General features: G+C 39.0%; 1 protein-coding gene across 1 annotated transcript in view; it reads right to left on the minus strand.

Moving 5' to 3' along the window:
* Positions 1-4,364, minus strand: part of VRK1 (VRK serine/threonine kinase 1) — a 37,487-nt gene extending 33,123 nt beyond the window's left edge. Inside the window, exon 1 of the mRNA XM_082318618.1 lies at positions 4,292-4,364. The gene's annotated coding sequence lies outside the window, so the exon portion shown is untranslated. The remainder of the gene's footprint in view (positions 1-4,291) is intronic.
* Positions 4,365-17,026: the final 12,662 nt, after the last annotated feature.

Below are 17,026 nucleotides of genomic sequence, written 5' to 3' on the forward strand. Positions count from 1 at the left end.
GATCGTCCCCCTGTACTTGGCACTGGTGAGGCCGCACCTCGAATACTGTGTTCAGTTTTGGGCCCCTCACTACAAGAAGGACATTGAGGTGCTGGAGCGTGTCCAGAGAAGGGCAACAAAGCTGGTGAAGGGTCTAGAGCACAGGCCATATGAGGAGCGGCTGAGGGAGCTGGGGTTGTCTAGCCTGGAGAAGAGGAGGCTCAGGGGAGACCTTATTGCTCTCCACAACTGCCTGAAAGGAGGCTGTAGCGAGGTGGGGGTCGGTCTCCTCTCCCAAGTAACAAGCGATAGGACGAGAGGAAACGGCCTCAAGCTGCGACAGGGGAGGTTTAGGTTAGACATTAGGAAAAACTTCTTCACCGAGAGGGTGGTCAAGCATTGGAACAGGCTGCCCAGGGAAGTGGTTGAGTCTCCATCCCTGGAGGTATTTAAAGAACGGACAGATGTGGTGCTCAAGGACATGGTATAGATGGACTTGGCAGTGATAGGCTAACGGTTGGACTCGATGATCTTAAGGGTCTTTTCCAACCTTGATGATTCTATGATTCTAAGATCACACCCACTGTCATCTAAAGGGTACAAAAACATCTACAAAATGAGCATACTGTCCTCAAGCTAAGAACAATATAAGAGACATGAAGAAGGCTTGAAGGATTGCATCCCTTGACTTCTGAGTTACTACAAATAATTCCAGTGATGCCTGGACAGATGCACTTAGATGCCTGAATGCTGGACAGACTGCTGCCCAGTAGAAGAAAAAATTGCCGCTTCTTTTTCAAGAAAGCTAGCAAGCCAGTAAAATAAAACTATTGATAACACTTCACATCTTTGACATTCACAGTGACTCTCTTGATAGCAGCCTCACTTAAAAGGGAATTAAATTTACCTAAAATAGCTTCTCAAGAGTATTAAAGAAGGAGCTGGTGTTTCTCTGTTTTTTTTTTTCCTTCCCTTTTTTCTGTAACGTGGTCAATAATTGTATCCCTGAAGGTATTTAGGTAAAAAAAAATAAATCGTGACAATTTCCCTTTATCCATAAAAGCAAAAATTCAAAATGGACATAAGTTTGAACATCCCCAGCTGGGAACCCTGCCCTTAACAAATACACTAGATACACATACATGGTTTCTTGGCTGTCTATATTCATATCCATCTGTTAAGATGGCACTGTGCCTACTTACAAGTTGGTCAAACTATCAGTAGGCCATAGGTGCCAAACACTGATCGCTTTCAATGGGCAGCATGCACAATACTAAGCACTTACTCTTTTGCAAAAAAGCTGTTATCCATGGAAATATTTAAGCAATGGCTGCACATGCTTTCACATTTATTTGGATAAATCCATTCAAGGATCTTCTGTTGACTGAAACTAAAAACACCTGGAGACTGCAAAAATTTTCTACATGAAAATACAGAACTGAGAAAAAAAAAAGACAAAAATAATGAAAAAAGATAATGACATTTTAGTGAAAATTTTATCATTCTATGTGCTTTTCAACTCACAATACAGCAAACACGAGAGGTTTGTCAGGAAACTTATGAACAAGCAAACATGATGTAGAGCTGCCTGCTATACGCTGCACAACTGGAATAGTGTCATCTACTTCTCCCTAAAATCACCTTTAAAAATCCACATGCACACACAAAAAAAACCCCACACCTTTAACTTTCCTGCATCTCAATTACCTCTTCCTATCAGTAAACGGAAATAGTTTCTATCCCACAGGTACTGTGAAGCTTAATTCATTAGTGCCTGCACCTATGCTGAAGTCCTTGGAAAGAGAGTGCCATAGATGTAAAGTACTATGCTATCATTCAAGTTTCCAACAGACCTGACCCTACTTAGCTAAGGTATCTGACAAGAACAATTTTCAAGGTGCATGACTGTGAACAGCAGCATTTTATGTGGCTACAATACGCTCAAAACAAAGATTTTGCTATTAACAAGTATGAATAACAGAAGTCTATTTGTCTAAACTCTCTCCAAAAGCCTCTTAGTACTACAAAGGCTATTTCTCCTGCTTCTCCATAATAAAACATCTTGGAAGAAACTGAATACACTGTACTTGAGATATGCAGACAATTTTGCATCAATAGTGCTATTAGTGCTGTTATGTTTACAAATGTTGTCTGCAATGGTTGCTACTCTAGGGATACTTGAACTCTTAGAATAAATACAAATAGCCTCTTCTCAATTTTTGTCAGCATCCATTCTCAATAAAACTCCGAAATTAATATAAATCAAATTTATTTTGAAGGAAGTATTTCTGCCGTGTGGCAAGTCAGACTGGTTTCTTCCTGATCCTCTCCTTTTATTCTCTGAAAATTGTCATTTTTATGGTTGTTTATCTCAGTAAGACCTATTTTCATTCTCAACGCAGAAAAGGCACGCTGGCGACCTGTGCTCCTCTTCATGAATAGGTAGTCCCAGCAAGACCTGAAATCTATGCGTCATTAATACTGTTCATCAGTCACAGCAAGACATCTAAGTCTGCCTGCAAAAATGGAAATAAAGACAAGCAAAAAAAAAAAAAAAAAAGTTTTTGCTCAAAGAGTAGGAGGGAAAGAACACGACACTTTAAGACTTCTGAATACTGTAGAACCGTTTTGTAGGAGGGACCACCAAAAAAAAAAAGCACCTGAAGTATCAGTGACTTGTAATACCAAGTGAGGTAGATCGTGAACAAAGACTTTCTTGCATAAGTTGGACATTCTGTGACTGACCTATCATTGTGCTACATTTTTGAGTACTGCTATAATCCCATTTCCTGGCGATTTAGACATCTGACAAATAACGGTACTTACGGAGGAAGAGGCGCTAGGGCCCTTTTCCCAAGAAATAACAAAATGTCTTTTTAGACAAAATGAATAAGTGTCCATCGGTGGACCACAATTAATGAGAAGCATTTCATCACAATAGCACCATACTGGGCAAACTGAATACTTTTTTGTCCTTTTTTTTTTTTTTTTTTTAAAAAACACACTGAGATGACTTTTTAAAATTTCAGAATGCAGCTTGTTCAGAGATAGGAAACAGTCATTTACAAGAGGAATTACTGTGTTGCTAACTAATTTTAAATTGCCTCTTCAAGAATACATTTTCTTCTTTTGAACAGTATTTAAGGTTTTCCTGAAAATCCTGAGAATCACTAATATAGCTATTGCAATAAAGAACACAGTAAGCTTTATAAGGTGCCAAATCATCTGTTACTCCAAGTCACCTCACCACCAAACCAACAGCAAGTACCTATCCATGTGAGCGAGACATTGGACTTAAAGGCTTCTTGATAGTTCAGCATACTGTATAGAAACCAACAGCTCTGAAATTCATTAGGAATCCTACCTCATTCAGGGATTATCCCCAAGAATTAAATGGACAGCTTTTTCCTACAGAGGAAGGCACAAGTCTTTTGACACACTAATAGTTACAGGAGGCTTCACAACAGCTTTTATATTTTTGCTAATGATAAAAAGGGCTCATGGATCCCCTATAAATTAATAAAATTAATAAAAGCCTTAAGCACAAATTGAAAACCAAAGAAAACAACAGGGTTCACCCTGCCTCCAATTGCATGTGTTAAACAGAAAGCAAATGGCAAGAAATAGGAAGCGAAAAAAAAAACACAACCACTGACAGAAACAAGCTTAGCCCAGTTCTTACGAAACAGGCCTCTCCTGATCCTAAAATTGCAGATTTTTATTTGTGATTCATAGGTTTGTAAGAAAAAAAAAAAAAAAAAAAAAAGAAAAATATGTTTACTTAAAAGCAAAACTCAGGAATGCCTCCCAACCAAGGTGATACTTTGCTTGTTAGCCACACCATGATACTCCTGACGGTGACAAACCTCTATAGTGGCACTGAGTATAGCTTTTACTCCGCCTCCCCCACCTCGCCTCAGTGCTAAAAAAAAAAAAAAAAAAAAAAACCTCGAAGGAAAGCAACTTAGGCTGCTGCCACCAAAGGCAGCTTTAGAGCCAACAGCCCATGAAGGCGGGGGAAGAGGGGTGCAGCAGACTCCCAGGGGTGAAACTGAGGGACCTCTTACCCACCTGCCCCCATTCTCTCGGTGCCTTCCCTATCCCCGGTGGCAGACGAGAGGGAGGAACAGGGGCCGAGCGGGCGCCGGCGGTACCACCAGCCTCCTTAGGAGGGAAGCGGGAAAACCCGGCCGCAACCTGCCAAAAGGGCCGGGGATGTACTGCAGGTCGAAGCGGAGAGGAACAAGCTCCCCAAAACTCGCCTCCTAAAAAAAAACCCTACACCCCAAAAGCAGACGCTGGCTTCAAATACCTCCTGCGCGCCCAGGCCCGGCCGCCGCTCCTTCCGCCCCGTCCGAAATTCCCGCACTGCGAGGGGCCCTGAGGCGGCCCGCCCGCCCCGGCGCTCACCTCCCACCATCGCCCGCGCTCATTGGGCCGCCGCGCCACGGCCGCCCGCCCGCGCCCCTCCTCGAGCGCGGTGCCTGCTGGGAAGTGTAGTCCCTGACCGCCGCGGGCGACCGCCCGCGGCGGTCAGGGACTACACTTCCCAGCAGGCACCGCGCCCGCGATGGGCCAAGAGCTGGCGTGATTTACAGGGTAGCTGCACGAAATCTCGGTGTTTTAAGCCAAAATAAGTTTGTAAAGAGCTTTGTCAGGCTGATGCCGTGTGGCGATAACCCCTGCCTGGGAAACAGGGCAAGACACAGGCCGACGGGTGTCTGGGGGTCAAGGTAGTGCAGCAGTTCTCCATCTTGTGTGACTGATGCCCAGGCCAAAACCGACGCCTCCAGCCACCCCAGCACCAGAGCCTGCATTTGCACATTACCTCATTACACACCATTACATACTTCATGATTTTACCTACTTTCCTACTTACCTGTCAGACCCTTTCTGATTTTACCTACTATGGTCTCGCATGGTTGTGCTATGTATCTTCTCCGTACTCTGAAGAAGCTTTTTATCTACTCTTTGACAAAGCCTGCATTTATTTAGTCCTGACTGATTTTTTTTTAACTGGTTCTGTGATACTCAAATTGTTTTGAGTGCACAAGAACTTTTTGCAAAATTAATAATAATGGCAAAGTTTTATGAAAAAGAACCCATGCCTTTGAAGGGTTAGCATGGGTTCTGACTCTTTCCTCTTCTGATTCTCTTTCCTCCCCATCCCAATCTCCTTTTCTTCAGGTCCAAGTCAAATCATACAGCGTTAGTTCACCTAGCAGGTCTGATCCATTTGTCATCCACGATCACTACATCTCCTTCTTTTGTTGTCAGGTACAAATGCATGCACACCCACACTTGCTTCTGCCGAGCTGTGAAGTGGGAGACAGGCATGGAAGATTAAAGACATGTCAAAACAGAGGATTTAAGGGATGAAGCAGGAAAATAAAAGGACAATGTTTTTGTGTTGTTAATTTTCTGGGGGCTTTAAACCTTTAAAAAAAAAGCATTATGATTTCATGGCCACCATCTTCACATGCTGCAATTTTAGAAGTACTAAATAGCTTAAAACAAACTAAGAACTATCATTCCATAGTATGTTCATCATGATAGTAATTACATAGAATATTTCTTTGGAAACCTGGGCTGCATTAGGAATAATAGAAATGTGTACTAGGAATCCTGCAGATGTTCAAGAATCTGAGCTGTTCTGAATGTTATAAGGTATTACTACTCATAGGAAAGACCAAAAGATTGCTTGAAAAAAGTGGAGGACACTACCTCACATGGTAGCATTTCACTTTGTCTTTAATATTATTCTCTTCAATATACTATTCTCTTTAATATTGGATTACTGAGATCATGAAAACATTTTAAGATGCTGATACAGAAAATAAAATGAAAAATTTAATAGATATTCCATTCATTCCTTTAGTGAAAAGCTAATCTTTAGATTGTCAGTCTGAAAACAGTCTGAACAATGAGGCCATAGAGATCTAAAGTAAATTCTGCTATCCCATCTAAAAGTTTGGCCAAAAACTATTCTCTTTCTTGCATGAAAAGAGAAACCCGGACCTCATTTTGCCTCTGATTTTTCTCCATTGAGCCAGAATAATCAGTTCAGTTTTAAGGAAAAGGCACAGTTTCAATATACCAATCCTACTTCTTATAAACAAAAACATAAGATTCTGCCAATAAACTATCAGGGCAGAGACTTTTATATATTATGTTGCCATACACTAAAGGGCTGGATTTTTGTTTAGCCAATCTGGATGCATTTCCTTTAATACTGCTACAGCTGGAGATTCTTCAAGTATTAACCAAATCCGAAGCAGCCACAACTTTTCTCAGGTGCTCCCTATATGCTGTCATTTGTTTGACTAGATCTCAGAAAAGCAGGTATTGACCAAACAATGAAAAGCATAGGATGGGTTTCTCATTATCGTCCTTCATCGTAGTGTGTAGTAAGAGCATTCCTTGAATGTGCTGACTACAACTTTCAAATATGCTTTAAGAATGATTTTAGATTTGATAATTGTGTTTGATTCTTCTCCAGAGAGAAGACTTCATATCTTTTCCTTAAAAGATCTCTAATCTTAAATGAAATGGGCAATCCAATCTATGTGTGCACTACAGATACAGTTGTTAAGAAGAGTTCAAATGCTACTTTTAAATAGTAGTAAATATGCATTTTATACTGTAGTGTAGTATATAAGCAGTTAGATACATTTAATTTAGCAGTGGGATAAAAAGTATCATATTTTGAATATGGCTTGACAAGAACTCTCTTGAAGTGAGAGTGATCAAACTGCAGTATAAATTCTTCTAATCCAGTATCTCTTAAAATAACCTAGACTGATTAACCTTGAAAGTTTTCAGAAGACTTGTGAATCTCCAGACTAAATGGAAAATAGCCATTTCACAAATGGCTGTTCTTTCAGGAGAGCTACATGTACTCATCAATTCCAGAAGACATGCAAGTTACGTCCTCATTACTAGGAGAATATTAAGAATGTTCCTCAAAAGACTGAAAATAGCACAAAGAACATTTGAATCCTCCTACCTCACAAAAAAAAAAAAAAAAAAAAAAAAAAAAGAAAGAAAAAAAAAAAGTGAAATGTTCCAAATGATTTAGCCTCACAATTTCATTCTAGAGTAAGAAAACTGAGGCATAGGTTGATGAAAATATTTGCTTAAGGTCTTCAGAGATTATTAGGCAAGGTCAGAAATGTAGCCCAAATCTGAAGTGGTTCAGTGCTTTCTCACAAGGCCAGGTAGAATGCAACACAGGAATGCATGAATGTGAGGGTTCCAGTAAAAATACCAAATAAGAGAATGCCAAATGTCTGCAAGTAGTGAGATAGTGTGTTATACTTCAGTTAGGCTCATTTCTGCTTTAGCATAGAGTTTTTCAGGCTGTGATTCATGGACCAAAGTTCTCCAGGATATCAGAAAGGAATATTGGAGCAAAACATGAGCACATGCATTTCCACATACAGATGCAAATAAGAAAGCAACAATGTAGAAATGTAAAAGTAATACATTTCCCTTAAGGTTTGTTCTTGAAAATTATTGCCGTAAAACCTCACAAGATTGTTGTTTGTTTCTTTACAGAAAGATTAAATGACCTTTGGATTTAAAAAGTTATTAAAGGCCGCAGTGGTATTTTTACATTATGTTCTTCACATTTCCACTCTTCCAGAAATTATAGAATTAAATGGCTCAGAACTCCAGCATGTATTCCCTTTCTGCAGCCCTTTTATTTTTCTACTTTGCAAAATGAGAGAAGTCCTTATACTTTTCACAAACAGCTTACCATACTAGACACAATGCTTTAAAAAAGCAAAAATTTAAAAAAAAGTTAAAAAAAAAAAAATCAACAGCCAATTCCAAGATGAATGGGGAGACTGTGCCACCACAGATGCTTGATAAAAGAGTGTGTATGCACTGCACTCAGCTGTCCTAACTGGGGTTTGAGGAGCACAGACGGGAGTAGAAATTAGAGATTACTGTTCCTAAAAATCACCACAGTATTTCCTTCAAATTACAGTCGTCTTGAAGTGCTAGACCAAAAAGTTTTGCTTGAAAACCTGGTGGTCAGAGGCCATAAACAGTTTGAGAAGGAACAGTGGTGTGATCACTTTCCAAGAAGCAGTTCTTGACTCAGTAGCCTTGTGTTACCATCCGCCCACAGTGTACCTACTGTGGTGTACAAAGAATTATGCTTCCCATCACATCTATATGTTATCCTGCAGTGTGAGTATACTGACACTGGGGAAAAATGTGGTTACTGCAAACGTTCTTTCTTTTTTTCCTCTCATTCACATTTCACACTATTTTCTTCAGTGAAGAGATGTGTATAAATTAAATGAAGGGTGTGGGTTTTTTCCTCTTATCTACTTCTATTAAACTTTAAAAGGGCAATCACTATTCTCTAAGAATAGCAGTATGGCGCTCTGGAGTTGTCTTTGTTCATCCATTAATATACATTCTAAGAGTATTTAAGATGATCTGCCTGGTAACCTCAGAGCTTGTGTGTATTTTAGGAGATCAGTACAACATCCTATTGTGTCTGAGTGCTATTAAAAGGTAGCTAGGAACAAAATCGGTTTTGCCACGTGTTTAAGATCTTTCCAGGTGTCTTTACAAGTTAGACTAATTTTTGCATTTGATGAGATAGGAATTTGAATTTTTGTTTATTAATTCCTTCAGAATGCAATGAAAAAGAAACCAGAGAGAATGAACTATTATTTTGAATATTCAATCCATTTGATGAGACAACTTTTTTGCTCAATAAAGTTATTATGCGTCTGTCTAGAAAATAACACGAGATAAGGCTGTCACTTAAGTTCTCCTAACCAAAGGAAGGTGCAGTATTGTTTCATAATATGGTCAAGTTCTTAAAGAACTTAATAAAAAATTGCTTCAGCAAATAAATATTTACCCCTTTTTACAAATGAAGAATCAGACAGAGAGATGCTGAGTGAATGTTTAGCTTGATGTGATGAAGGAAATTTGTAATAAATGTCAAAGTAAGACCTGGATTTCTTGACTCCTTTTTCTATACTATGAATTACAAAACCATTATTAATTGTACTGTTCAAAACATTAAATTCAAAACTAAGATGCTGAGGCAGGAAAGGTCTTTGTAAATCTTGCAGCTCTTTGAAAATATCCTGTGTCATTCCCCAAGTTAAGCAGTTAAATAGTTAGATGAAGGAACAGAATATGGGGAAGAAGAGGTCCAAACTCTACAGAGTAGCGAATAATTTCATGGAAAGGGGATGGAGTATTAGAAGAATTAATGAAAATGCTGTGGAAGAAAAGCTGCCGAGTCAGATCCATGGGAAGTTTCACTTTTTCTGGAAGTTTTGTGATGCTAACAGACATGATTTGAAGCTGTTAAAGGGAATCGTTTTAAATAACTTGAAGCTTCTAAGACTAGAGTTTGTTTGAAGTGCATTACATTAATCCAAATTAAAGGACTTTCATGAGTTTCTAAAGGGTTTGTATGTTTTCTTTGGTCAAGGTCCAAACTCATATGCATGGGCAGTTTTTTCTACTTAAAAATAAATGACTGGACTGCCTTGGATGTCTTCACCCATCTTACTTAGAAGCTATATTTATAGGTATGCATACATTTTATCTGGGGAGCACTGTATATCGTAAGCTGTAGATACGTTCACATGCACAAAAACACCAGTACATGGAGTCTAGCTATAACGATACAAAGAACTTCTGTTTATCATCAAACATTTCATATATCCCATTACATGTGAAAGAATTATTATCTGTCCTGTTGCAGTGCAATGCTTTTCCCTATAATGGAATTTTTCTCTGCAAATTTATTTTGGTATTAAAAGGTTCCACTTTATAATGTCTATGGTTCAATCAGTGATCTAAAAGGCACTTAAATGCTTTGAACAAGATACATAAAATGCTTTTATTGCAAAAGCTTTGCTGTATCTACCAATTTTACCATTGATCTCTTTCCATGTAAGGCAGTTCTGGAAGCTGCCCATGCTGTATAAAATCACATGGTGGCTTTTGATCTCCAGCTGGTGATTAAAGCGCATTATGGAGGTTTGAAATTTTCTTGTGGTCATTAGCATACCTCCAAACACTTCTCTGCTAAATAGTAGTGATGTTCTCACTACACGCTATTTAAATAAGAAACCAGGAATCTATAAACTTATTTACTATCCTTTGTAGCTCAGAGGATACAGATCTCTTGAATGAGGTGACCTTACCCTTACTAAGAGACTTACTGATCAAACAGTGATTTCTTAAGGTGATTAGGCTCTATCAAAATGGAAGGAAGAATGAGGTTATATATTTTTAAATCCCCTTTTGATACAAACAGGCAGAGCTCCGTGCTTTGCAAGACCTTGTATAGTTACTCCCTATCTACAATTCCATATTTCCCACTGCTAAAGCACATCACCATCGCTTCCAAGGTCATCAGGCTGTTGTAGGTTTTCCACAGTGGATTTTTAAACAATGCAGCATTAACTCTGTTGCTTGTAAATAGCAAAAAAAGCAACTTTCCTCCCACTTTTTGAAACTGTATTTAAGTGGTGGGAAAAAATAAAGAATCACCGTGTATTTATTGCTTTCTCTAGCAATCTCTTTGAGGTTTCCCTTTGCAGAAAACAAATGAGGATGTCAGCTTTATATATTTATATTTCACTTTATTGTATTACATTGCATTTATTTATGTATTTTTACCCTCTGTATCTTGCTAGCAAGCAAAGTTTACTGAGTGTTACCCAGATACAGGGGAAAACATTTGTTGAAAGGGATTACAGTCAGTAAATACCAAATAAATTCCAAAGCTTTCTGTTAGTTGTTTTACCCTGTCCCCTCACTCCCAAAAATAGAACGAATATAGGTAGCTGGTTTCTGACAAGTCAGCGGTTACAGGCTTTTAAAAGGGAATAAAATCTGGGTCAGGGGAAGAGTATTGGCCTGGAATGGATGTTCCAGTTGTAAGGGAGACATTTGAGAGGACCGTAAAACTTGTAGAAGAGATGGGCAGGCAGAATATCAAGGTGAGCAGACATCGGCAGACCAGTGAAGGAACACAGTTTTGAGTCTCTTGTGTGGCAAAGCACCTTGAATGATTTGAATCTAGGAAATAACAGATTCCCATCTCTGCTTTTATCCAGCAGTTTGACGAACGCTTGGAGGAAGAGCAGAACTACAGAGAGAGGGCACTAAAAATTTATCATATAGGTAACAACATTTTTCTTTTCTTTCCAAGCAATACCCTAAAATATCTAAGATCTTTTATGAGACTGGACACAGCAGTTTTTATTCAAGGAGCTTATTGTTCAAAAAAAAAACAAAACAAAAACTTAATGAAAAGCAGCACACATCGCATCGTTTTTCATATCAAAAGTTAATCCCTGTTCATATAAATAGGTATTTGGTGGATTAATTGTCTCATACAAGCCTTCTTTGAGGAAGTAGAAGGGGCAGAAGTCATTGACTGTTTCCTCGGGAGAAGATATCATACAATGAAAATTAAAAATAAACCATTGCATTTCATTATAATCCACACTTTTCTGTCTTCTGGCAAGCTTTATTATCCAGAACTAGCTGTCTGGAGAAGAAAAAATACATACTGCTGCTCTTCTGTACTTGAGCATAGCATGGAATCCTTCCCGTCATGCTGCTCTACTGCATAGTTTTGGTGTTCATGACCATGCTAATCTACATAAAATTGACATGACAAGTAACAAAATATATGACTTGCATAAGAACTGGTTTTCTTCAAGTCCCAAATGGCACTAAGAAACTCTAAAAAAAGTGCTACCACTAGGTGTCTCATTAGTTTCAATATACTCCAACCTAAGAGCAAGAAATGCTCAACAAAATTTAACAAAAATACAGTTAATTACCACTGACGTTCTCTCCTTCGTTACACCAGCACACCCTGAATTTAATCACATGCATTATTGTAATCAAGCTGTCAATCAGATTTTGAAATATTTCATTTTTTGACATAATTACAGCAGAATCCCTACAGCCCGTCTAGAACATGGATATGGCAAGCTTGATATTGTGTTACAAAATGTGATCTGACAAAAAAAATTGATGCTTCTGTGCAAAAATTAAAGAAACACTGAACTGCTAATGCATTTACCCTGCAAATATATTGCATCAGGTAGCATGTCAAGAGTTAATATAACTGCCTGCCCATTCACTGAATAATGTACTCATTCTTCTTGTGCTTTAAATGCTTAAATGTTGTCCATATCATTTGTATTTTTCTTTAAAAATATATAGCTTTAATTTGCTTAATTGGAACCAACTGTATGGAGGACTTTTTCGCTTCTAGACTTACAGCAAAAGATTTAGAGAAACAATCAGCAGACAAAAGGAATGCCAAGGAGATAGTTGGGCTCATGTTGAAACTGCTCTGAGATAACCCCATCTATGGAAACCCACAAAACTAGTGGGCCGTTTGATTAGCGTTTGCAAACAGCTCGTGATGAGACATGCATAGTACCTATTGGTATCTTTTTCAAAAACTTCATGTTCCTGCTTTTTGGTGTATGGTGGAGAGCGTTTTTTTATGTTAACACTTCAAAACATTTGAGTTGCATGTAGAGGTGGAAGGCTCTCTAGATGGAGACCCATCTGTCAGCAATTCAGGCCCCTCACTACAAGGACATCGAGGTGCTGGAGCGTGTCCAAAGAAGGGCAACGAAGCTGGTGAAGGGTCTAGAGCACAGGCCATATGAGGAGCAGCTGAGGGAGCTGGGGTTGTTTAGTCTGGAGAAGAGGAGGTTGAGGGGAGACCTTATTCCTCTCCACAACTACCTGAAAGGAGGTTGTAGCGAGGTGGGGGTCGGTCTCTTCTGCCTAGTAACGAGTGATAGGACGAGAGGAAATGGCCTCAAGCTGCGCCAGGGGAGGTTTAGGTTGGATATTAGGAAAAACTTCTTCACCGAAAGGGTGATCACCCAGGGAAGTGGTTGAGTCTCCATCCCTGGAGGTATTTAAAGGACAGATAGACGTGGTGCTTGAGGACATGGTATAGTGATGGACTTGGCAGTGATAGGTTAATGGTTGGACTCGATGATCTTAAGGGTCTTTTCCAACCTTAACGATTCTATGATTCAATGATTCAATTACAGGGGTTCCCCCGAACGCATGTAATACAAACTTCAGCCTTGCTCAGGTGAGTGTCAGTTAGATACAGTCTCTCTCATTTTTGAGACCCTAGTTTGTCTTTTAACCAAGAAGGTAATTTTTACCATCTGATGACTATTTCATGGCCTCTGTGAATGAGTTTGCAGACCCCAGCCTGATTTTATGTAGACAGATGTCCCCCTTCACGAAAACAACTGTCACAATTGGCAATAGTTGTCACACGTGCTGGCAGCAGCACAAGCTCGGGATGAATGGACAGGAGGCAGGAGAGTGTCCTCACTACAAGGAGGCAGGTGAAGACGGGGGATGTTTGCAATACCACCAACGGTGCTGCATTTTCAGTGTGCAATATCATTAGTTCAGGTATCTTTTATATGACCAGTGCTGTTTGTTTTAAAAGCCACTTGTTTGGATATTTCTAGACAGGTATTCCACTAGAATAACTTGATCTAAATGCGTTTGGATAACTTAAGACAATCTCTTGTCCGATAGCAAATTAATAATTAATTTCTTCCTTTTCAATGGTGGGTGAGGAAAACTGCAAACACATTATTCACTGGAGAGACATGCAAGGCTTTTAAGAAGATACAGAAACACACATGTAGCTTCACACACAATCCCAGCCTTTTCCACCCTCGACCTGAGGAGACGCACTGTAACTGTGCTCCTTCTCTCCATCTTCATTCTGTCCTCAGGGTCTCATTTGCTTATTTTCCATATCGCTGGTACTGGCCCTGTTATTCAGAGAACTACTGTTTTACTTGAGTATTATCTCAGCTCCTGAGACCTCTGTTTATAAGATCTGTTTTTTCTCGTTGAGTTGCTGTATTTTCATGCAGACATCTGTTGAAAGCGTTGAATTAATTAATGTAGTAGTAGCAACTAAGAAAACAAGATTAATCAGCTTTGTCCTCTGCCACAGTGAACTTACCAGGGCACTGAGAGAAGATGTATAGAATCTGATGGGCTCTCTGTTTTATGATTTGTCCTTGGGGAATAGGTTAAATTTCTTCCTTTTCCTTTCATGCCACCACCTCCTACTTTCCCTTCACAGACTTGAACCCGCCTCCATCCACACATACGAAAGACGACCTTGCATGTCTGATGGTGGGGGCGAGGAGTTCTGCATTCCCTGCAGACTGGCTGCTTTTTGACAGGAGATGCCAAGCTTTGTCCCTCCCCAGTTGCCTATAGCTCATATTCAATTGAAACGTGCTGGGAGGAAAGTGTTTACCATCTATTGTTGAAACAGCTAATTTTTTCAGTAAAGACATGGCTTTGAAGATATTTAAATGGTATTAAAACTACCTCAATGATATAAATAAAGAAGCGAGTTCAGCAGTTTTTATGACACCATATACTGACAATATTCTAAACTGTCCACTAAACATTTTTCATTCTCCATGGAATATCAACATACTGACTGCAATATTTCTATCATCTGTGTTCTTTTACTTGCTAATAATCAAATTGCAGCCATCACCCTTTTCATTTAGAACTACTTGCTCCAAAAAGTAAGCACAGCCATTTGAAACAATTTTGTAGCTATCTCAGATGGAATGTAAGTTTTAAATTGTTGAATTGTAAGACTGCCACCTCGTAAACATATTATAATGTATATTGGTCTATTTTGGTGAACAGCTGAATAATAATGTACTTTAAAAACAGTTTGAAATGCATCTTCTAAGATATAAAGCAGGGAGGATGACTAATATGAGAATATGGCATTTCACAGCAAACCTAATGAAAGCTTGTGAAAACTACAGTATCTCATCACCACACTGGCTGCATTGGCTGCAATACAGTCAATACTATATTGACTGCTAGAAAGGCTATAAGTACAAAGCATTCCATCTCTCCTGATGAAAGTAACTGAGCTGGGCCAAAATTGATGGGCAAAAGAGTAAATCTTCCAGTTTCATGAATTTTGTATAACTCATTCTTGAATATTTCTTAGAATTGTGTCCTGTCTCCTTGACCAATGAAAACTTTCCTTTTCCTTCATTTTCAAAGAGTCTTTTGAGAATGATCATTAAAGTAATAGCATATTTTTAATACATAATTTATCTGCAGAGCCCCAAAATAGAGCCTGCTTTGCCTGCATTTCTAGTTCAGAAAACTCGGGAGGGTACAACTACTTTTAAAAGGATTAGATTGCCTGATCAGGTGTTTTACACTTTTTATTAAGTTATTTCTTTAAAGTAGAAAATGTTTCCTAAGTGTTTGCTGTTTACTTGGATTTACATTGTTTGTGCATGAGACAGTCTTCTGAGCAGAGGGACGGGTCTGCCTGGCTCAGACATGAAATCATCGGTCCCATTTGCTCGACCCTGCATGCAGAGAGCGCTGAACTAGCTCAAAGTGCACATGCCATCTCTCTCTCCTGCTTGTGTAGAGTGTTATTCAAGCAGGGATGAAAAACTCCTTCCTTGTAGTCAGCGATCACTCCGTGCCTATTCAACATAGATGCTACATTGCTTCTAGTGCTTAATCAAGGCACCATGGCATGGTACTCAGCAGAGAGGACCAGCACATACACCCCAAGCCCCAAAAACCAAACACACCTGTTCCAGAAAACAACAAAAAAAACCTAATATGAAAATATATCCTATACAACCAGCTAAAGATGCACTTTCCTTCACTTCAGTACTGATATCTTTGTGCCGTAGTGTGGGTTAAGCTCAAAATGCAGTTGTTTAGTGATCACTTGTGTCATGTGAAAAAGGGAAAGTCTATGTTTGGGAATGCTCAGAACAAGGTGCAAGAAAATTGTCTCTTATAAAAAGAATTGAAAGAGGAATTCAGATGCATGGAAGTTTGTCATTTCTGTATGCAATTGGTCAAATAAGATACATAACCTTTTCCTGCAAATGTTGTTTGTCACATCTCTAGATTGCGAGAGCTTCTGTTGGAAATATTAAATCTATTATATCATCCTAGAATGATAAAAGTGCACGGAAGGAAGAAGTATGTACGTATAGGTGTGTACCTTCCCAGGAATGTCCTGAACAACATTTGTACCTGGACTTTCAAACAAGCCAGAAGTTGTGAACAATTAATTCCCCTACAAGTAGGCTATACTTGGGTAGAAATATTTGAATTTTTATTAGTTATCGAGATCCTAATTTATTAGATATAATAATCTTTGGTTACCAAAACCTCAAAAGATGGAAAGCATAAAAGACAGCAAGGATGTATGGAGAATTTTCTTAGTAAAATGACATATTTAACTCATAGCCTCAAGGTTGTTGGTTTATTTTTCCCCAGTGGAAAGCCAAGCATAAGATAAGGGATGCAGGTTATTATAAAGCATCTGAAAAGTTCCTTGCAAAACACCATTTTCAGATGAAGTTTTTTTCAAATTAACATAGCGTAACCTGTCTTCTCTAATGTGGTCATTTTTACCAAGGCAATGTGAGCCTGGAGTGAATATAAATCATTAAAGGTGTGATCTAATAGCGTTTTATTCAACTTTGATTCGTTGTGAATTTCTATCTCACATCAATAATAAGCTGCAAAAACCTTCATTATACTAATAAATACAATAGTCAGAACATTAAAATAGTCTTGCTTCCTACTGTATACCAACAGAGGAAATAACACAAAAAAAATCAAAACCATCATGAAAAATGTACAGACAGAAGCACTCACAAAACCCATAGAAGACGTTCCAAGAAAGAACCAGAAGGGACATTTGCCTAGGAATAAAGGAAGCCTGGGGATTTAACAGATGAGTGACAGAGATGACAGCAGGTAGGAGTAGGCAGCTGAGGGGTTTGGTCTGGTGGCAGGGAGAAAAGAATTGCACCTGGTGTTTCTGGGCACAAAAGTTGTTGGGAAGCAGGTAAAGCAGACAGAGGGCAGAGAGTCCAGACAGAACAAGGCAAGGAGAACCGAGCTAGAGTTACCGGAGAGAAGACCTGGCCAACTGGAAAGCCTTTTC

This window comes from Platalea leucorodia, assembly GCF_965183815.1.
Source record: "Platalea leucorodia genome assembly, chromosome: 7".
In the NCBI taxonomy this organism is placed as follows: Eukaryota; Metazoa; Chordata; class Aves; order Pelecaniformes; family Threskiornithidae; genus Platalea; species Platalea leucorodia.